Source organism: Triticum dicoccoides, chromosome 6B, assembly GCF_002162155.2.
Source record: "Triticum dicoccoides isolate Atlit2015 ecotype Zavitan chromosome 6B, WEW_v2.0, whole genome shotgun sequence".
In the NCBI taxonomy this organism is placed as follows: Eukaryota; Viridiplantae; Streptophyta; class Magnoliopsida; order Poales; family Poaceae; genus Triticum; species Triticum dicoccoides.
The window spans coordinates 687414197-687431503 of NC_041391.1; positions in this window are offsets into that span (position 1 = coordinate 687414197).

Sequence of the window (17307 nt, forward strand, 5' to 3'; positions counted from 1 at the left end):
GAAACTTTTCCGGTGACCAAAACAGGACTTCCCATATATAAATCTTTACCTCTGGACCATTCTGGAACTCCTCGTGATGTCCAGGATCTCATCCGGGACTCCGAAAAACATTCGGTAACCATGTACATCTATTCCCTATAACCCTAGCGTCATCGAACCTTAAGTGTGTAGACCCTACGGGTTCGGGAACCATGCAGACATGACCGAGATAACTCTCTAGCCAATAACCAACAACGTGATCTGGATACCCATGTTGGTTCCCACATGTTCCACGATGATCTCATCGGATGATCCACGATGTCGAGGATTCAATCAATCCCGTATTCAATTCCCTTTGTCTAGCGGTATTGTAGTTGCCTGAGATTCGATCGTCGGTATCCCGATACCTTGTTCAATCTCGTTACCGGCAAGTCTCTTTACTCGTTTCATAACACATCATCACGTGATCAACCCCTTGGTCACATTGTGCACATTATGATGATGTCCTACCGAGTGGGCCCAGAGATACCTCTCCGTCACACGGAGTGACAAATCCCAGTCTCGATTCGTGCCAACCCAACAGTCACTTTTGGAGATACCCGTAGTGTACCTTTGTAGCCACCCAGTTATGTTGTGACGTTTGGTACACCCAAAGCATTCCTACGGTATCCGGGAGTTGCACAATCTCATGGTCTAAGGAAATGATACTTGGCATTAGAAAAGCTTTAGCATACGAACTACACGATCTTTGTGCTAGGCTTAGGATTGGGTCTTGTCCATCACATCATTCTCCTAATGATGTGATCCCGTTATCAACGACATCCAATGTCCATGGTCAGGAAACCGTAACCATCTATTGATCAACGAGCTAGTCAACTAGAGGCTTACTAGGGACATGGTGTTGTCTATGTACCCACACATGTATCTGAGTTTCCTATCAATACAATTATAGCATGGATAATAAACGATTATCATGAACAAGGAAATATAATAATAATAACTAATTTATTATTGCCTCTAGGGCATATTTCCAACAGTCTCCCACTTGCACTAGAGTCAATAATCTAGTTCACATCGCCATGTGATTTAACACTCACAGGTCACATCGCCATGTGGCCAACATCCAAAGAGTTTACTAGTGTCACTAAACTAGTTCACATCATCATGTGATTAAGACTCAATGAGTTCTGGGGTTTGATCATGTTTTGCTTGTGAGAGAGGTTTTAGTCAACGGGTCTGCAACATTCAGATCCGTATGTACTTCGCAAATATCTAGGTCATATTGTAAATTCTGCTTCCACACTCCACTTGGAGCTATTCCAAATGGTTGCTCCACTATATATATCCGGTTTGCTACTTAGAGTCACTCGGATATGTGTTAAAGCTTGCATCGACGCAACTCTTTACGTCGAACTCTTTATCACCTCCATAACCGAGAAACATATCCTTATTCCTCTAAGGATAATTTTGACCGATATCTAGTGATCCACTCCTTGATCACCTTTGTACCCTCTTGCCCGGTGTGTAGCAAGGCACACATCAGGTGCGGTACACAGCATAGCATACTGTAGAGCCTACGTCTAAAGCATAGGGGACGACCTTCGTCCTTTCTCTCTTTTCTGCCGTGGTCGAGCTTCAAGTCTTAACTTCATACCTTACATCTCAGGCAAGAACTCCTTCTTTGACTGATCCATCTTGAACACCTTCAAGATCATGTCAAGGTATATGCTCATTTGAAAGTACCATTAAGCGTTTTTGATCTATCCTTATAGATCTTGATGCTCAATGTTCAAGTAGCTTAATCCAGGTTTTCCCTTGAAAAACACCTTTCAACTAAACCTATATGCTTTCCAGAAACTCTACATCATTTCTGATCAACAATATGTCAACAACATATACTCATCAGAAATTCTACAGTGCTCCCACTCACTTCTTTGGAAATACAAGTTTCTCATAAACTTTGTATAAACCCAAAATCTTTGATCATCTCATCAAAGTGTATATTCCAACTCCGAGATGCTTACTCTAGTCCTTAGAAGGATCGCTGGAGCTAGCATACCTTTTAGCATTCTTAGGATCGACAAAACCTTTCTGATTTTATCACGTACAACCTTTCCTTATGAAAACTGGTAAGGAAACTCGTTTTGACATCCATCTGCCAGATTTCATAAATGCAGCTAATGCTAACATGATTCCGACGGACTTAAGCATCTCTACGGATGAGAAAATCTCATCGTAGTCAACTCCTTGAACTTCTGAAAAACTCTTCGCCACAAGTCGAGCTTCATAGACGGTGACATTACCGTCCACGTCAGCCTTCTTCTTAAAGATCCATTTATCTTAATGGCTTGCCGATCATCGGGCAAGTCCACCAAAGTCCATGCTTTGTTCTGATACATGGATCCTATCTCGGATTTCATGGCTTCTAACCATTTGTCGGAATATGGGCCCACCATCGCTTCTCCATAGCTTGTAGGTTCATTGTTGTCTAGCAACATGACCTTCAAGACAGGATTACTGTACCACTCTGAAGTAGTACGCATCCTTGTCACCCTACGAGGTACGGTAGTGACTTGATCCAAAACTTCATGATCACTATCATAAGCTTCTACTTCAATTGGTGTAGGCGCCACAGGAACAACTTCCCGTGCCCTGCTACACACACTAGTTGAAGTGACGGTTCAATAACCTCATCAAGTCTCCACCATCCTCCCACTCAATTCTTTCGAGACATACCTTTCCTCGAGAAAGGACCCGATTCAAGAAATAATCCCTATTGCTTTCGGATCTGAATTAGGAGGTATACCCAACTATTTGGGTGTCCTATGAAGATGCATTTTATCCGCTTTGGGTTCGAGCTTATCAACCTGAAACTTTTTCACATAAGCGTCGTAGCCCCAAACTTTTAAGAAACGACAACTTAGGTTTCTCCAAACCATAGTTCATACGATGTCATCTCAACGGAATTATGTGGTGCCCTATTTAAAGTGAATACGGTTGTCTCTAATGCCTAACTCATGAACGATAGTGGTAATTCGATAAGAAACATCATAGTATGCCCCATATCCAATAGGGTGCATCTGTGATGTTCGGACACACCATCACACTATGGTGTTCCAGGCGGTATTAATTGTGAAACAATTTCCACAATGTCTTAATTGCGTGCCAAAGCTCGTAACTCAGATACTCATCTCTATGATCACATCATAGACATTTTATCCTCTTGTCACGATGATCTTCAACTTCACTCCGAAATTACTTGAACCTTTCAATAATTCAGACTTGTGTTTCATCAAGTAAATATACTCAACATCTACTCAAATCATCTGTGAAGTAAGAACATAACGATATCCACTGCGTGCCTCAGCACTCATTGGACTGCACACATCAAAATGTATTACTTCCAACAAGTTGCTTTCTTGTTCCATTTTACTGAAAATGAGAGTTTCAGTCATCTTGCCCATGTGGTATGATTTGCAAGTCTCAAGTGATTCAAAATCAAGTGAGCCCAAACGGTCCATTTGCATGGAGTTTCTTTATGCATATACACCAATAGATATGGTTCGCATGTCTCAAACTTTTGAAAAACGAGTGAGTCCAAAGATCCATCAACATGGAGCTTCTTCATGCATTTTATACCAATATGACTTACATGGCAGTGCCACAAGTAGGTGGTACTATCATTACTATCTTATATCTTTTTGGCATGAACATGTGTATCACTACGATCGAGATTCAATAAACCATTCATTTTAGGTGCAAGACCATTGAAGGTATTATTCAAATAAACAGAGTAACCATTATTCTCCTTAATTGAATAACCGTATTGCGATAGACATAATCCAATCATGTCTATGCTCAACGCAAACACCAAATAACAATTATTTAGGTTTAACACCAATCTTGATGGTAGAGAGAGCGTGCGATGCTTGATCACATCAATCTTGGAATTACTTCCAACACACATCGTCACCTCGCCTTTAGCTAGTCTCCATTTATTCTGTAGCCTTTTATTTCGAGTTACTAACACTTAGCGACCGAACCGGTATCTATTACCATGGTGCTATTAGGAGTTCTAGTAAAGTACATATTAACATAATGTATATCCAATATACTTCTGTCGACCTTGCCAACCATCTCATCTACCAAGTATCTAGGGTAATTCTGCTCCAGTGACCGTTCCCCTTATTACAGAAGCACTTAGTCTCGGGTTTGGGTTCAACCTTGGGTTTCTTCACTAGAGCAGCAACTGACTTGTCGTTTCATGAAGTATCCCTTCTTGCCCTTGCCCTTCTTGAAACTAGTGGTTTCACTAACCATCAACAATTGATGCTCCTTCATGATTTCTACTTTCGCGGTGTCAAACATTGCGAATATTTCAAGGATCATCATATCTATCCATAATATGTTATAGTTCATCATGAAGCTCTAGTAGCTTGGTGGCAATGACTTTGAAGAAACATCACTATCTCATCTAGAAGATTAACTCCCACTCGATTCAAGTGATTGTTGTACCCAGACAATCTGAGTACAAGCTCAATGATTGAGCTTTTCTCCCTTAGTTTGCAGGCTAAGAAAATCGTCGGAGGTCTTATACCTCTTGACGTGGGCACGAGCCTGAAATCCGAATTTCAGCCCTCGAAACATCTCATATGTTCCACGACGTTTCGAAATCGTCTTTGGTGCCTCAATTCTAAACCGTTTAATATCACTGAACTATCACGTAGTTATCAAAACGTGTATGTCAAATGTTTGCAACATCCACAGACGACATTCGAGGTTCAGCACACCGAGCGGTGCATTAAGGAGATAAGCTTTCTGCGTAGCAACGAGGACAATCCTCAGTTTACGGACCCAGTCCGCATAATTGCTACTATCAACTTTCAACTATATTTTCTCTAGGAACATATCTAAAAAGTAGAACTAAAGCGCGAGCTACGACATAATTTGCAAAGACCTTTTGACTATGTTCAGGATAATTGAGTTCATCGTATGAACTTCCACTCAGATAGACATCCCTCTAGTCATCTAAGTGATTACATGATCCGAGTCAACTAGGCCGTGTCCGATCATCACGTGAGACGGACTAGTCATCATCGGTGAACATCTTCATGTTGATCGTATCTACCATACGACTCATGCTCGACCTTTTGGTCTCTTGTGTTCCGAGGCCATGTCTGTACATGCTAGGCTCGTCAAGTTAACCTAAGTGTTTCGCGTGTGTAAATCTGGCTTACACCCATTGTATGTGAATGTTAGAATCTATCACACCCGATCATCACGTGGAGCTTCGAAACAACGAACTTTCGCAACGGTGCACAGTTAGGGGGAACACTTTCTTGAAATTTTATGAGGGATCATCTTATTTATGCTACCGTCGTTCTAAGCAAATAAGATGCATAAACATGATAAACATCACATGCAATCAAAAAGTGACATGATATGGCCAATATCATTTTGCTCCTTTTGATCTCCATCTTCGGGGCTCCATGATCATCGTCGTCACTGGCATGACACCATGATCTCCATCATCGTGTCTCCATGAAGTTGTCTCGCCAACTATTACTTCTACTACTATGGCTAATGGTTTTAGCAATAAAGTAAAGTAATTACATGGTGTTGTTCATTGACACGCAGGTCATACAATAAATTAAGACAACTCCTATGGCTCCTGCCGGTTTTCATACTCATCGACATGCAAGTCGTGATTCCTATTACAAGAACATGATCAATCTCATACATCACATATCATTCATCACATTCTTTTTGGCCATATCACATCACATAGCATACCCTGCAAAAACAAGTTAGACGTCCTCTAATTGTTGTTTGCATGTTTTACGTGGCTGCTCTGGGTTTCTAGCAAGAACGTTTCTTACCTACGCAAAACCACAACGTGATATGCCAATTGCTATTTACCCTTCATAAGGACCCTTTTCATCGAATCCGATCCGACTAAAGTGGGAGAGACTGGCACCCGCTAGCCACCTTATGCAACAAGTGCATGTCAGTCGGTGGAACCTGTCTCACGTAAGTGTACGTGTAAGGTCGGTCCGGGCCGCTTCATCCCACAATACCATCGAAACAAGATTGGACTAGTAACGGTAAGCATATTGAACAAAATTAACGCCCACAACAACTTGTGTTCTACTCGTGCATAGAAACTACGCATAGACCTAGCTCATGATGCCACTGTTGGGGAACATAGCAGAAATCAAAAAAAATTCTACGCATCACCAAGATCAATCTATGGAGTAATCTAGCAACGAGGGGAAGGAGAGTGCATCTACATACCCTTGTAGATTGCTAAGCGGAAGCGTTCAAGTGAACGGGGTTGAAGGAGTCGTACTCGTCGTGATCCAAATCATAGGAGATCCTAGTGCCGAACGGACGGCACCTCCGCGTTCAACACACGTGCAGCCCGATGACGTCTCCCATGACTTGATCCAGCAAGGAGAGAGGGAGAGGTTGGGGAAGACTCCGTCCAGCAGCAGCACAACGGCATGGTGGTGATGGAGGAGCGCGGTATTCCAGCAGGGCTTCGCCAAGCACCGCGAGAGACGAGGAGGGAGAGAGGTAGGGCTGCGCTAGGGAGAGGTCAAAACTCATATGTTTGCAGCCCCAAAGACCTCAACTATATATAGGGAGAGGGAGGGGGTTGCGCCCCCTCTAGGGTTTCCACCCCAAGGGGTGCGGCAGCCCCAAAACCCATCTAGGGTGGCGGCCAAGGGGGGAGAGGGGAAACTTGCCCCCCAAGTAAGGTGGAGGCGCCCCCTCCCCAAACCCTAGGCGTCTTGGGCCCTGGTGGGGGGGGGGGCGCACCAGCCCACCTGGGGCTGGTCCCCTCCCACACTTGTCCCATGCTGCCCTCTGGGGCCGGCGGCCCCACTTGGTGGACCTCGGGACCCTCCCGGTGGTCCCGGTACATTACCGATAGCACCCAAAACTTTTCCGGTGACCAAAACAGGACTTCCCATATATAAATCTTGACCTCCGGACCATTCCGGAACTCCTCGTGATGTTCGGGATCTCATCCAGGACTCTGAAAAACATTCGGTAACCACGTACATCTATTCCATATAACCCTAGCGTCATCTTAAGTGTGTAGACCCTACGGGTTCGGGAACCATGCAGACATGACCGAGATAACTCTCTGGCCAATAACCAACAACAGGATCTGGATACCCATGTTGGTTCCCACATGTTCCATGATGATCTCATCAGATGAACCACGATGTCGAGGATTCAATCAATCCCGTATTCAATTCCCTTTGTCTAGCGGTATTGTACTTGCCCGAGATTCGATCGTCGGTATCTCGATACCTTGTTCAATCTCGTTACCGGCAAGTCTCTTTACTCGTTCCGTAACACATCATCCCGTGATCAACCCCCTGGTCACATTGTGCACATTATGATGATGTCCTACCGAGTGGGCCTAGAGATACCTCTCCGTCACACGGAGTGACAAATCCCAGTCTTGATTCGTGCCAACCCAACAGACACTTTCGGAGATACCCGTAGTGTACCTTTATAGCCACCCAGTTACGTTGTGACGTTTGGTACACCCAAAGCATTCCTACGGTATCCGGGAGTTGCACAATCTCATGGTCTAAGGAAACGATACCTGACATTAGAAAAGCTTTAGCATACGAACTACACGATCTTTGTGCTAGGCTTAGGATTGGGTCTTGTCCATCACATCATTCTCCTAATGATGTGATCCCGTTATCAACGACATCCAATGTCCATGGTGAGGAAACCGTAACCATATATTGATCAACGAGCTAGTCAACTAGAGGCTTACTAGGGACATGGTGTTGTCTATGTACCCACACATGTATCTGAGTTTCCTATCAATACAATTATAGCATGGATAATAAACGATTATCATGAACAAGGAAATATAATAATAATAACTAATTTATTATTGCCTCTAGGGCATATTTCCAATAGAGACAAGCGGAACAGCAGTGTCTCATCCACCACAAGGCCGACGACGAATCCCGATGGCATGGTGCTGCGAAGGTTTGGCGACGGGCGCGTGTGAACGGATACATGCAAGATGGTGGAGTTGTCTGGCATCATGGTGGCGTCGACGGTATACTAGGCAAGGTCAATTGGTCAGTTTTTGCTCTGGAGATGGACCGGTGGAAGATGGCGGCGACAGCCTATGCGAGTGCATCGGTCCGGTATGGGACCCAATCCCGGTGTGGCTAGGTTGGGGCATCCGGCTTTAGACGTTAGGGTTTGGTATGATGTTCGTTTGATATTAGGTCCGGATATTCGGCACATCTTCATCAATGAGATACGAGTAGCAACAAGTGTTGCCTCGATGGTGGCTTCAGGATGACTGATGTATTACTTTGTTTGGCCTCTGTGAATAATTAATAAAATGGTCGCATGCATCGTCCAGATATAGAGGCCGGGGGTCTATTCTCTTTTTCAAAAAATAAAAATAAAAAATACATGATAAAACTACATTGATGTATATGGACCACCGAACGACTACTGACACCGCTAGAACGAGCCACAGTGTGTCCTTGTAGCCATTCTCATATCGGAGTCGGTCTGGCCTTGTTGGTGACAGCGGGGAAGTGTTCATGCACGTGCCTCCGTTGTTGAATTCTTAACAAAAAGTCTCAAGAATTTGACCTCAATTCTTATCATTGCGTACGCATGGTAAGAAACCCTAAACTCGTTGTCCTGGGGAGCTGGAAAGAATCTACGTCGAAGCTCCATCTAATTTGTTTGCACGGATGAGCTTAAGAAGGATCAGAAACCGAAAAACTGTCTCGAAGAAAACACGTTGCATTTGCGAGGACTAAAACCCTACTTATCCACTAGCCAGTGCCGAGGTACCAGGATTCCCCTTCTCACCATCAACTACCGGAGTGGCAGATGGAGGAAGATGAATCCACAGACTCGCCGGAGAAAATGAAGGGAAGCAAGGTTTTTTTTCTATTCACCTTGAGGGAAAGAAAGTGCGGAAATTTGTGTATCCTCTCTCTCTCTGTGTGTGTGTGAGAAAAAGTTTATTGCACTCCATAATTCGGATCTTATTTATATATGCCGTATTTAGTAAACCGGGTAAATGGAGCCGCACACGATAATGAAGGACGAGATGTGGAGGATGGCGTCTGGAGCCAGATCGTGGAAATCCAACCCGTAGTAGAACATGAGTCCCCTCACGAAGGGGTCGAGGGTGAGGCCTAGGCCTCGGAGGAAGTGAGGGATAAACACGACGCTATCGTTGGTCTCCGGCGTGGGGATAACTTGCCCCGGAGTAGGTAGCCTGTGCTGGATATCTGCGGTCAGGTATCCGACCTCCCTAAGCTTCGCAATGTCCTCTTGAATCAAGGAGGCCACCCACCGGCCTGTTGCGTCGGATCCGGACATGTTGGAGGGTCTGGGGTGCTGGAGCTTGGGTTTTGAGTGCTGGAGCTCGAGAGGCAAGGAGGAGCAGGAGAGGTGGTGAAAGGCGTACGCCTTGACCCCTTTATAAAAGGGATGAATACCAAGAGTCCTCAGCGTGACCACTTGAGACTTATCTAAAATACACGGAATCATACCAACGGTCGCCGTGGGGTCACATGTGCCCATATTAATAAAAGAGCCCGTATTAAGGGGGACACGATCTCTGCCTTGGCAGGACGTGCCAATAAAACCGCCTCGCGACGCGAGTCGAGGTGGAGCAGGAGACGTCGGTTTGTGTTGGACCAGGCCATGATACAAGGGCACGACGTGCAAAGATTGCCAGCAGAAGAGACTTATGCTAGGGTATGTGAAGATCATCTTGCAGAGCCGACCACGGTCTACGTGTTCGATAATAACCTAGGAGTATACGGAGGAGGAACCCGCCTTGCAATGCCGAAGACAAGATTGCGCGCCAGACTCATCGTCATTGAAGCCTGGTTCAGGGGCTACTGAGGGAGTCCTGGATAAGGGGGTATCCGTGTTGGGGAACGTAGTAATTTCAAAATTTTCCTACGCACACGCAAGATCATGGTGATGACATAGCAACAAGAGGGGAGAGTGTTGTCCATGTACCCTCGTAGACCGTAAGCGGAAGCGTTATCACAACGCGGTTGATGTAGTCGTACGTCTTCACGATCCGACCGATCCAAGCACCGAACGTACGGCACCTCCGTGTTCAGCACACGTTCAGCTCGATGACGTTCCCCGGGCTCCAATCCAGCAAAGCGTCGGGGATGAGTTCCGTCAGCACGACAGCGTGGTGACGATGATGATGTTCTACCAGCGCAGGGCTTCGCCTAAACTCCGCGACGATATGACCGAGGTGGAATATGGTGGAGGGGGGCACCGCACACGGCTAAGGAACGATCCGTAGATCAACTTGTGTGTCTATGGGGTGCCCCCTGCCCCCGTATATAAAGGAGTGGAGGAGGGGAGGGCCGGCCCTCTCTATGGCGCGCCCTAGGGGAGTCCTACTCCCACCGGGAGTAGGATTCCCCTTTCCTAGTCCAACTAGGAGTCCTTCCATCTAGTAGGAGTAGGAGACAAGGAAGGGGAAGAGAGAAGGGAAGGAAGGAGGGGGTGCGGCCCCTCCCCCTAGTCCAATTCGGACTAGGCCATGGGGGGGGGCGCGGCCTGCCCTAGGCAGCCCCTCTCTCTTTCCCGTATGGCCCAATAAGGCCCAATACTTCTCCCCGGCGAATTCCCGTAACTCTCCGGTACTCCGATAAATACCCGAATCACTCGGAACCTTTCCGAACTCTGAATATAGTCGTCCAATATATCGATCTTTACGTCTCGACCATTTCGAGACTCCTCGTCATGTCCCCGATCTCATCTGGGACTCCGAACTCCTTCGGTACATCAAAACTCATAAACTCATAATATAACTGTCATCGAAACCTTAAGCGTGCGGACCCTACGGGTTCGAGAACTATGTAGACATGACCTAGAACTGTTTCCGGTCAATAACCAATAGTGGAACCTGGATGTTCATATTGGCTCCTACATATTCTACGAAGATCTTTATCGGTCAAACCGCATAACAACATACGTTGTTCCCTTTGTCATCGGTATGTTACTTGCCCGAGATTCGATCGTCGGTATCCAATACCTAGTTCAATCTCGTTACTGGCAAGTCTCTTTACTCGTTTCGTAATACATCATCCCACAACTAACTCATTAGTTGCAATGCTTGCAAGGCTTAAGTGATGTGTATTACCGAGAGGGCCCACAGATACCTCTCCGACAATCGGAGTGACAAAACCTAATCTCGAAATACGCCAACCCAACATGTACCTTCGGAGACACCTGTAGAGCACCTTTATAATCACCCAGTTACGTTGTGACGTTTGGTAGCACACAAAGTGTTCCTCTGGTAAACGGGAGTTGCATAATCTCATAGTCACAGGAACATGTATAAGTCATGAAGAAAGCAGTAGCAACATACTAAACGATCGTGTGCTAAGCTAACGGAATGGGTCATGTCAATCAGATCATTCATCTAATGATGTGACCCCGTTAATCAAATAACAACTCTTTGTCCATGGTTAGGAAACATAACCATCTTTGATTAACAAGCTAGTCAAGTAGAGGCATACTAGTGACACTCTGTTTGTCTATGTATTCACACATGTATTATGTTTCCGGTTAATACAATTATAGCATGCATAATAAACATTTATCATGAAATAAGGAAATAAATAATAACTTTATTATTGCCTCTAGGGCATATTTCCTTCAGTATCCCACTTGCACTAGAGTCAATAATCTAGTTCACATCGCCATATGATTTAACAGCAATAGTTCACATCACCATGTGATTAACACCCATAGTTCACATCGATATGTGATCAACACCCAAAGGGTTTACTAGAGTCAGTAATCTAGTTCACATCGCTATGTGATTAACACCCAAAGAGTACTAAGGTGTGATCATGTTTTGCTTGTGAGATAATTTTAGTCAACGGGTCTGTCACATTCAGATCCATAAGTATATTGCAATTTTCTATGTCTACAATGCTCTGCACGGAGCTACTCTAGCTAATTGTGTTGGAAATATGCCCTAGAGGCAATAATAAATAAGTTATTATTATATTTCTTTGTTCATGATAATAGTCTTTTATTCATGCTATAACTGTATTATCCGGAAATCGTAATACACGTGTGAATACATAGACCACATTATGTCCCTAGTGAGCCTCTAGTTGACTAGCTCGTTGTGATCAACAGATAGTCATGGTTTCCTGGCTATGGACATTGGATGTCATTGATAACGGGATCACATCATTAGGAGAATGATGTGATGGACAAGACCCAATCCTAAGACTAGCACAAAAGATCGTGTAGTTCATTTGCTAGAGCTTTGCCAATGTCAAGTATCTCTTCCTTTGACCATGAGATCGTGTAACTCCTGGATACCGTAGGAGTGCTTTGGGTGTATCAAACGTCACAACGTAACTAGGTGACTATAAAGGTGCACTACAGGTATCTCCGAAAGTATCTATTGTTTTATGCGGATCGAGACTGGGATTTGTCACTCCGTGTAAACGGAGAGGTATCTCTGGGCCCACTCGGTAGGACATCATCATATGCGCAATGTGACCAAGGAGTTGATCACGGGATGATGTGTTACGGAACGAGTAAAGTGACTTGCCGGTAACGAGATTGAACAAGGTATCGGTATACCGACGATCGAATCTCGGGCAAGTAACATACCGCTAGACAAAGGGAATTGAATACGGGATTGATTAAGTCCTTGACATCGTGGTTCATCCGATGAGATCATCGTGGAACATGTGGGAGCCAACATGGGTATCCAGATCCCGCTGTTGGTTATTGACCGGAGAACGTCTCGGTCATGTCTGCATGTCTCCCGAACCCGTAGGGTCTACACACTTAAGGTTCGATGACGCTAGGGTTATAAAGGAAGCTTGTATGTGGTTACCGAATGTTGTTCGGAGTCCCGGATGAGATCCCGGATGTCATGAGGAGTTCCCGAATGGTCCGGAGGTAAAGATTTATATATAGGAAGTCCTGTTTCGGCCATCGGGACAAATTTCGGGGTCATCGGTATTGTACCGGGACCACCGGAAGGGTCCCGGGGGCCCACCGGGTGGGGCCACCTGCCCCGGGGGGCCACATGGGCTGTAGGGGGTGCGCCTTGGCCTACATGGGCCAAGGGCACCAGCCCCAAGAGGCCCATGCGCCTGGGGAAACCCTAAAGGAAGAGTCCCAGCAGGGGAAGGCACCTCCTAGGTGCCTTGGGGGGGGAGGACTCCTCCCCTGGCCGCCGCCCCCTTGGAGATTGGATCTCCTAGGGGCTGGCGCACCCCCCCCTTGGGATCCCTATATATAGTGGGGTAGGAGGGCCTCCCGAACACACCTTATGCCTTTGGTGCAGCCCCTCCCTCTCTCCCAAGTCCTCCTCTTCTCCCATGGTGCTTGGCAAAGCCCTGCGGGATTGCCACGCTCCTCCACCACCACCACGCCGTTGTGCTGCTGCTGGATGGTGTCTTCCTCAACCTCTCCCTCTCTCCTTGCTGGATCAAGGCATGGGAGACGTCATCAGGCTGTACGTGTGTTGAACGCGAAGGTGCCGTCCGTTCGGCACTAGGATCATCGGTGATCTGAATCACGACGAGTACGACTCCATCAACCCCGTTCACTTGAACGCTTCCGCTTAGCGATCTACAAGGGTATGTAGATGCACTCTCCTTCTAATCGTAGCTGGTCTCTCCATAGATAGATCTTGGTGACGCGTAGGAAAATTTTGAATTTCTGCTACGTTCCCCAACAGTGGTATCAGAGCCAGGTTTATTGCGTAGATTCTTTGCACGAGTAGAACACAAAGTAGTTGTGGGCGTTGATGTTGTTCAATATGCTTACCGTTACTAGTCCAATCTTGTTTCGACGGTATTGTGGGATGAAGCGGCCCGGACCGACCTTACATGTACTCTTACGTGAGACAGGTTCCACCGATTGACATGCACTTGGTGCATAAGGTGGCTAGCGGGTGCCAGTCTCTCCCACTTTAGTCGGAACGAATTCGATGAAAAGGGTCCTTATGAAGGGTAAATAGCAATTGGCATATCACGTTGTGGTATTGCGTAGGTAAGAAACGTTCTTGCTAGAAACCCATAGCAGCCACGTAAAACATGCAAACAACAATTAGAGGACGTCTAACTTGTTTTTGCAAGGTATGCTTTGTGATGTGATATGGCCAACAAGACTGTGATGAATATATGTGATGTATGAGATTGATCATGTTCTTGTAATAGGAATCACGACTTGCATGTCGATGAGTATGACAACCGGCAGGAGCCATAGGAGTTGTCTTTATTTTTTGTATGACCTGCGTGTCATTGAAGAACGCCATGTAAACTACTTTACTTTATTGCTAAACACGTTAGTCATAGAAGTAGAAGTAGTCATTGGCGTGACAACTTCATGAAGACACGATGATGGAGATCATGATGATGGAGATCATGGTGTCGTGCCGGTGACGATGATGATCATGGAGCCCCGAAGATGAAGATCAAAAGGAGCAAAATGATATTGGCCATATCATGTCACTATTTGATTGCATGTGATGTTTATCATGTTTATGCATCTTGTTTACTTAGGACGACGGTAGTAAATAAGATGATCCCTTACAAAATTTCAAGAAGTGTTCTCCCCTAACTGTGCACCGTTGCTACAGTTCGTCGCTTCTAAGCACCACGTGATGATCGGGTGTGATGGATTCTTACGTTCACATACGACGGGTGTAAGACAGTTTTACACAGCGAAAACACTTAGGGTTAACTTGACGAGCCTAGCATGTGCAGACATGGCCTCGGAACACGGAGACCGAAAGGTCGAGCATGAGTCGTATAGTAGATACGATCAACATGAAGATGTTCACCGACGTTAACTAGTCCGTCTCACGTGATGATCGGACACGGGCTAGTTGACTCGGATCATGTGATCACTTAGATGACCAGAGGGATGTCTATCTAAGTGGGAGTTCATAAGATGAACTTAGTTATCCTGAACATAGTCAAAAGACCTTTTGCAAATTATGTCGTAGTTCACGCTATAGTTCTACTGTTTTAGTTATGTTCCTAGAGAAAATATAGTTGAAAGTTGACAGTAGCGATTATGCGGACACTAGAACGCTTATGTCCTTAATGCACTGCTTACTGTGCTGAACCCCAAACGTCGCTTGTCGATGTTTCGAACATCGAACATACACGTTTTGATAACTACGTGATAGTTCAGTTAAATGGTTTAAGTAGAGGCACCAAAGACGTTTTCGAAACGTCGCGAAACATATGAGATGTTTCGAGGGCTGAAATTGGGATTTCAGGCTCGTGCCCACGTCAAGAGGTATAAGACCTCCGACGATTTTCTTAGCCTGCAAACTAAGGAGAGAAGCTCAATTGTTGAGCTTGGGCTCAGATTGTCTGAGTACAACAATCACTTGGATCAAGTGGGAGTTGATCTTCCAGATGAAATAGTGATAGTTTCTCCGAAGTCATTACCACCAAGCTGCTAGAGCTTCGTGATGAACTATAACATATCAGGGATAGATATGATGATCCTTGAAATATTCGCGTTGTTTGACACCGCGAAAGTAGAAATCAAGAAGGAGCATCAATTGTTGATGGTTGATGAAACCACTAGTTTCAAGAAGGGCAAGGGAAAGAAGGGATACTTCATGAAACGGCAAATCAGCTGCTGCACCAATGAAGAAACCCGAGGTTGAACCCAAACCCGAGACTAAGTGCTTCTGTAATAAGGGGAACAACCACTGGAGCAGGATTACCCTAGATACTTGGTAGATGAGAAGGCTGGCAAGGTCGATAGAAGTATATTGGATATACATTATGTTAATGTGTACTTTACTAGTACTCCTAGTAGCACCAGGGTATTAGATACCGGTTCGGTTGCTAAGTGTTAGTAACTCGAAATAAAAGCTACGGAATAAAACGGAGACTGGCTAAAGGTGAGCTGACGATATGTGTTGGAAGTGTTTCCAAGTTTGATGTGATCTAACATCGCACGCTCCCTCTACCATCAAGATTAGTATTAAACCTAAATAAGTGCTCTTGCACCTAAAGGAATGGTTTATTGAATCTTGATCGTAGGGATACACATTTTCATGCCAAAAGATATAAGATAGTAATGATAGTACCACCTACTTGTGGCACTGCCATGTAAGTCATATTGGTATAAAACGCATGAAGAAGCTCCATGTTGATGGAACTTTGGACTCACTCGTTTTTGAAAAGTTTGAGACATGCGAACCATGTCTATTGGTGTATATGCATGAAGAAACTCCATGCAAATGGATCGTTCGGACTCACTTGATTTTGAATCACTTGAGATATGCAAATCATACCACATGGGCAAGATGACTGAAAAGCCTCATTTTCAGTAAGATGGAACAAGATAGCAACTTGTTGGAAGTAACACATTTTGATGTGTGCAGTCCAATAAGTGCTGAGGCGTGCAGTGAATATCGTTATGTTCTTACTTCACAGATGATTCGAGTAGATGTTAAGAATATTTACTTGATGAAACACAAGTCTGAATTATTGAATGGTTCAAGTAATTTCAGAGTGAAGTAGAAGATCATTGTGACAAGAGGATAAAATGTCTATGATACGATCATAGAGATGAATATCTGAGTTACGAGTTTTGGCACACAATTAAGACATTGTGGAAAATGTTTCACAATTAATACCGCCTGGAACACCATAGTGTGATGGTGTGTCCGAACATCATAGTTGCACCCTATTGGATATGGTGCGTACCATGATGTCTCTTATCGAATTACCACTATCGTTCATGGGTTAGGCATTAGAGACAACCACATTCACTTTAAATAGGGCACCACATAATTCCGTTGAAATGACACCGTATGAATTATGGTTTAGAGAAACCTAAGTTGTCGTTTCTTAAAGGTTTGGGGCTGCGACGCTTATGTGAAAAAGTTTCAGGATTAAGCTCGAACCCAAAGCAGATAAAATGCATCTTCATAAGACACCCAAAAACAGTTGGGTATACCTCCTAATTCAGATCCGAAAGCAATATGGATTGTTTCTTGAATCGGGTCCTTTCTCGAGGAAAGGTTTCTCTCGAAAGAGTTGAGTGAGAGGATGGTGGAGACTTGATGAGGTTATTGTACCGTCTCTTCAACTAGTGTGTGGCAGGGCACAGGAAGTTGTTCCTGTGGCACCTACACCAATTGAAGTGGAAGCTTATGATATTGATCATGAAACTTCGGATCAAGTCACTACCGTACCTTGTAGGGTGACATGGATACGTACTACTTCAGAGTGGTACGTAATCCTGTCTTGAAGGTCATGT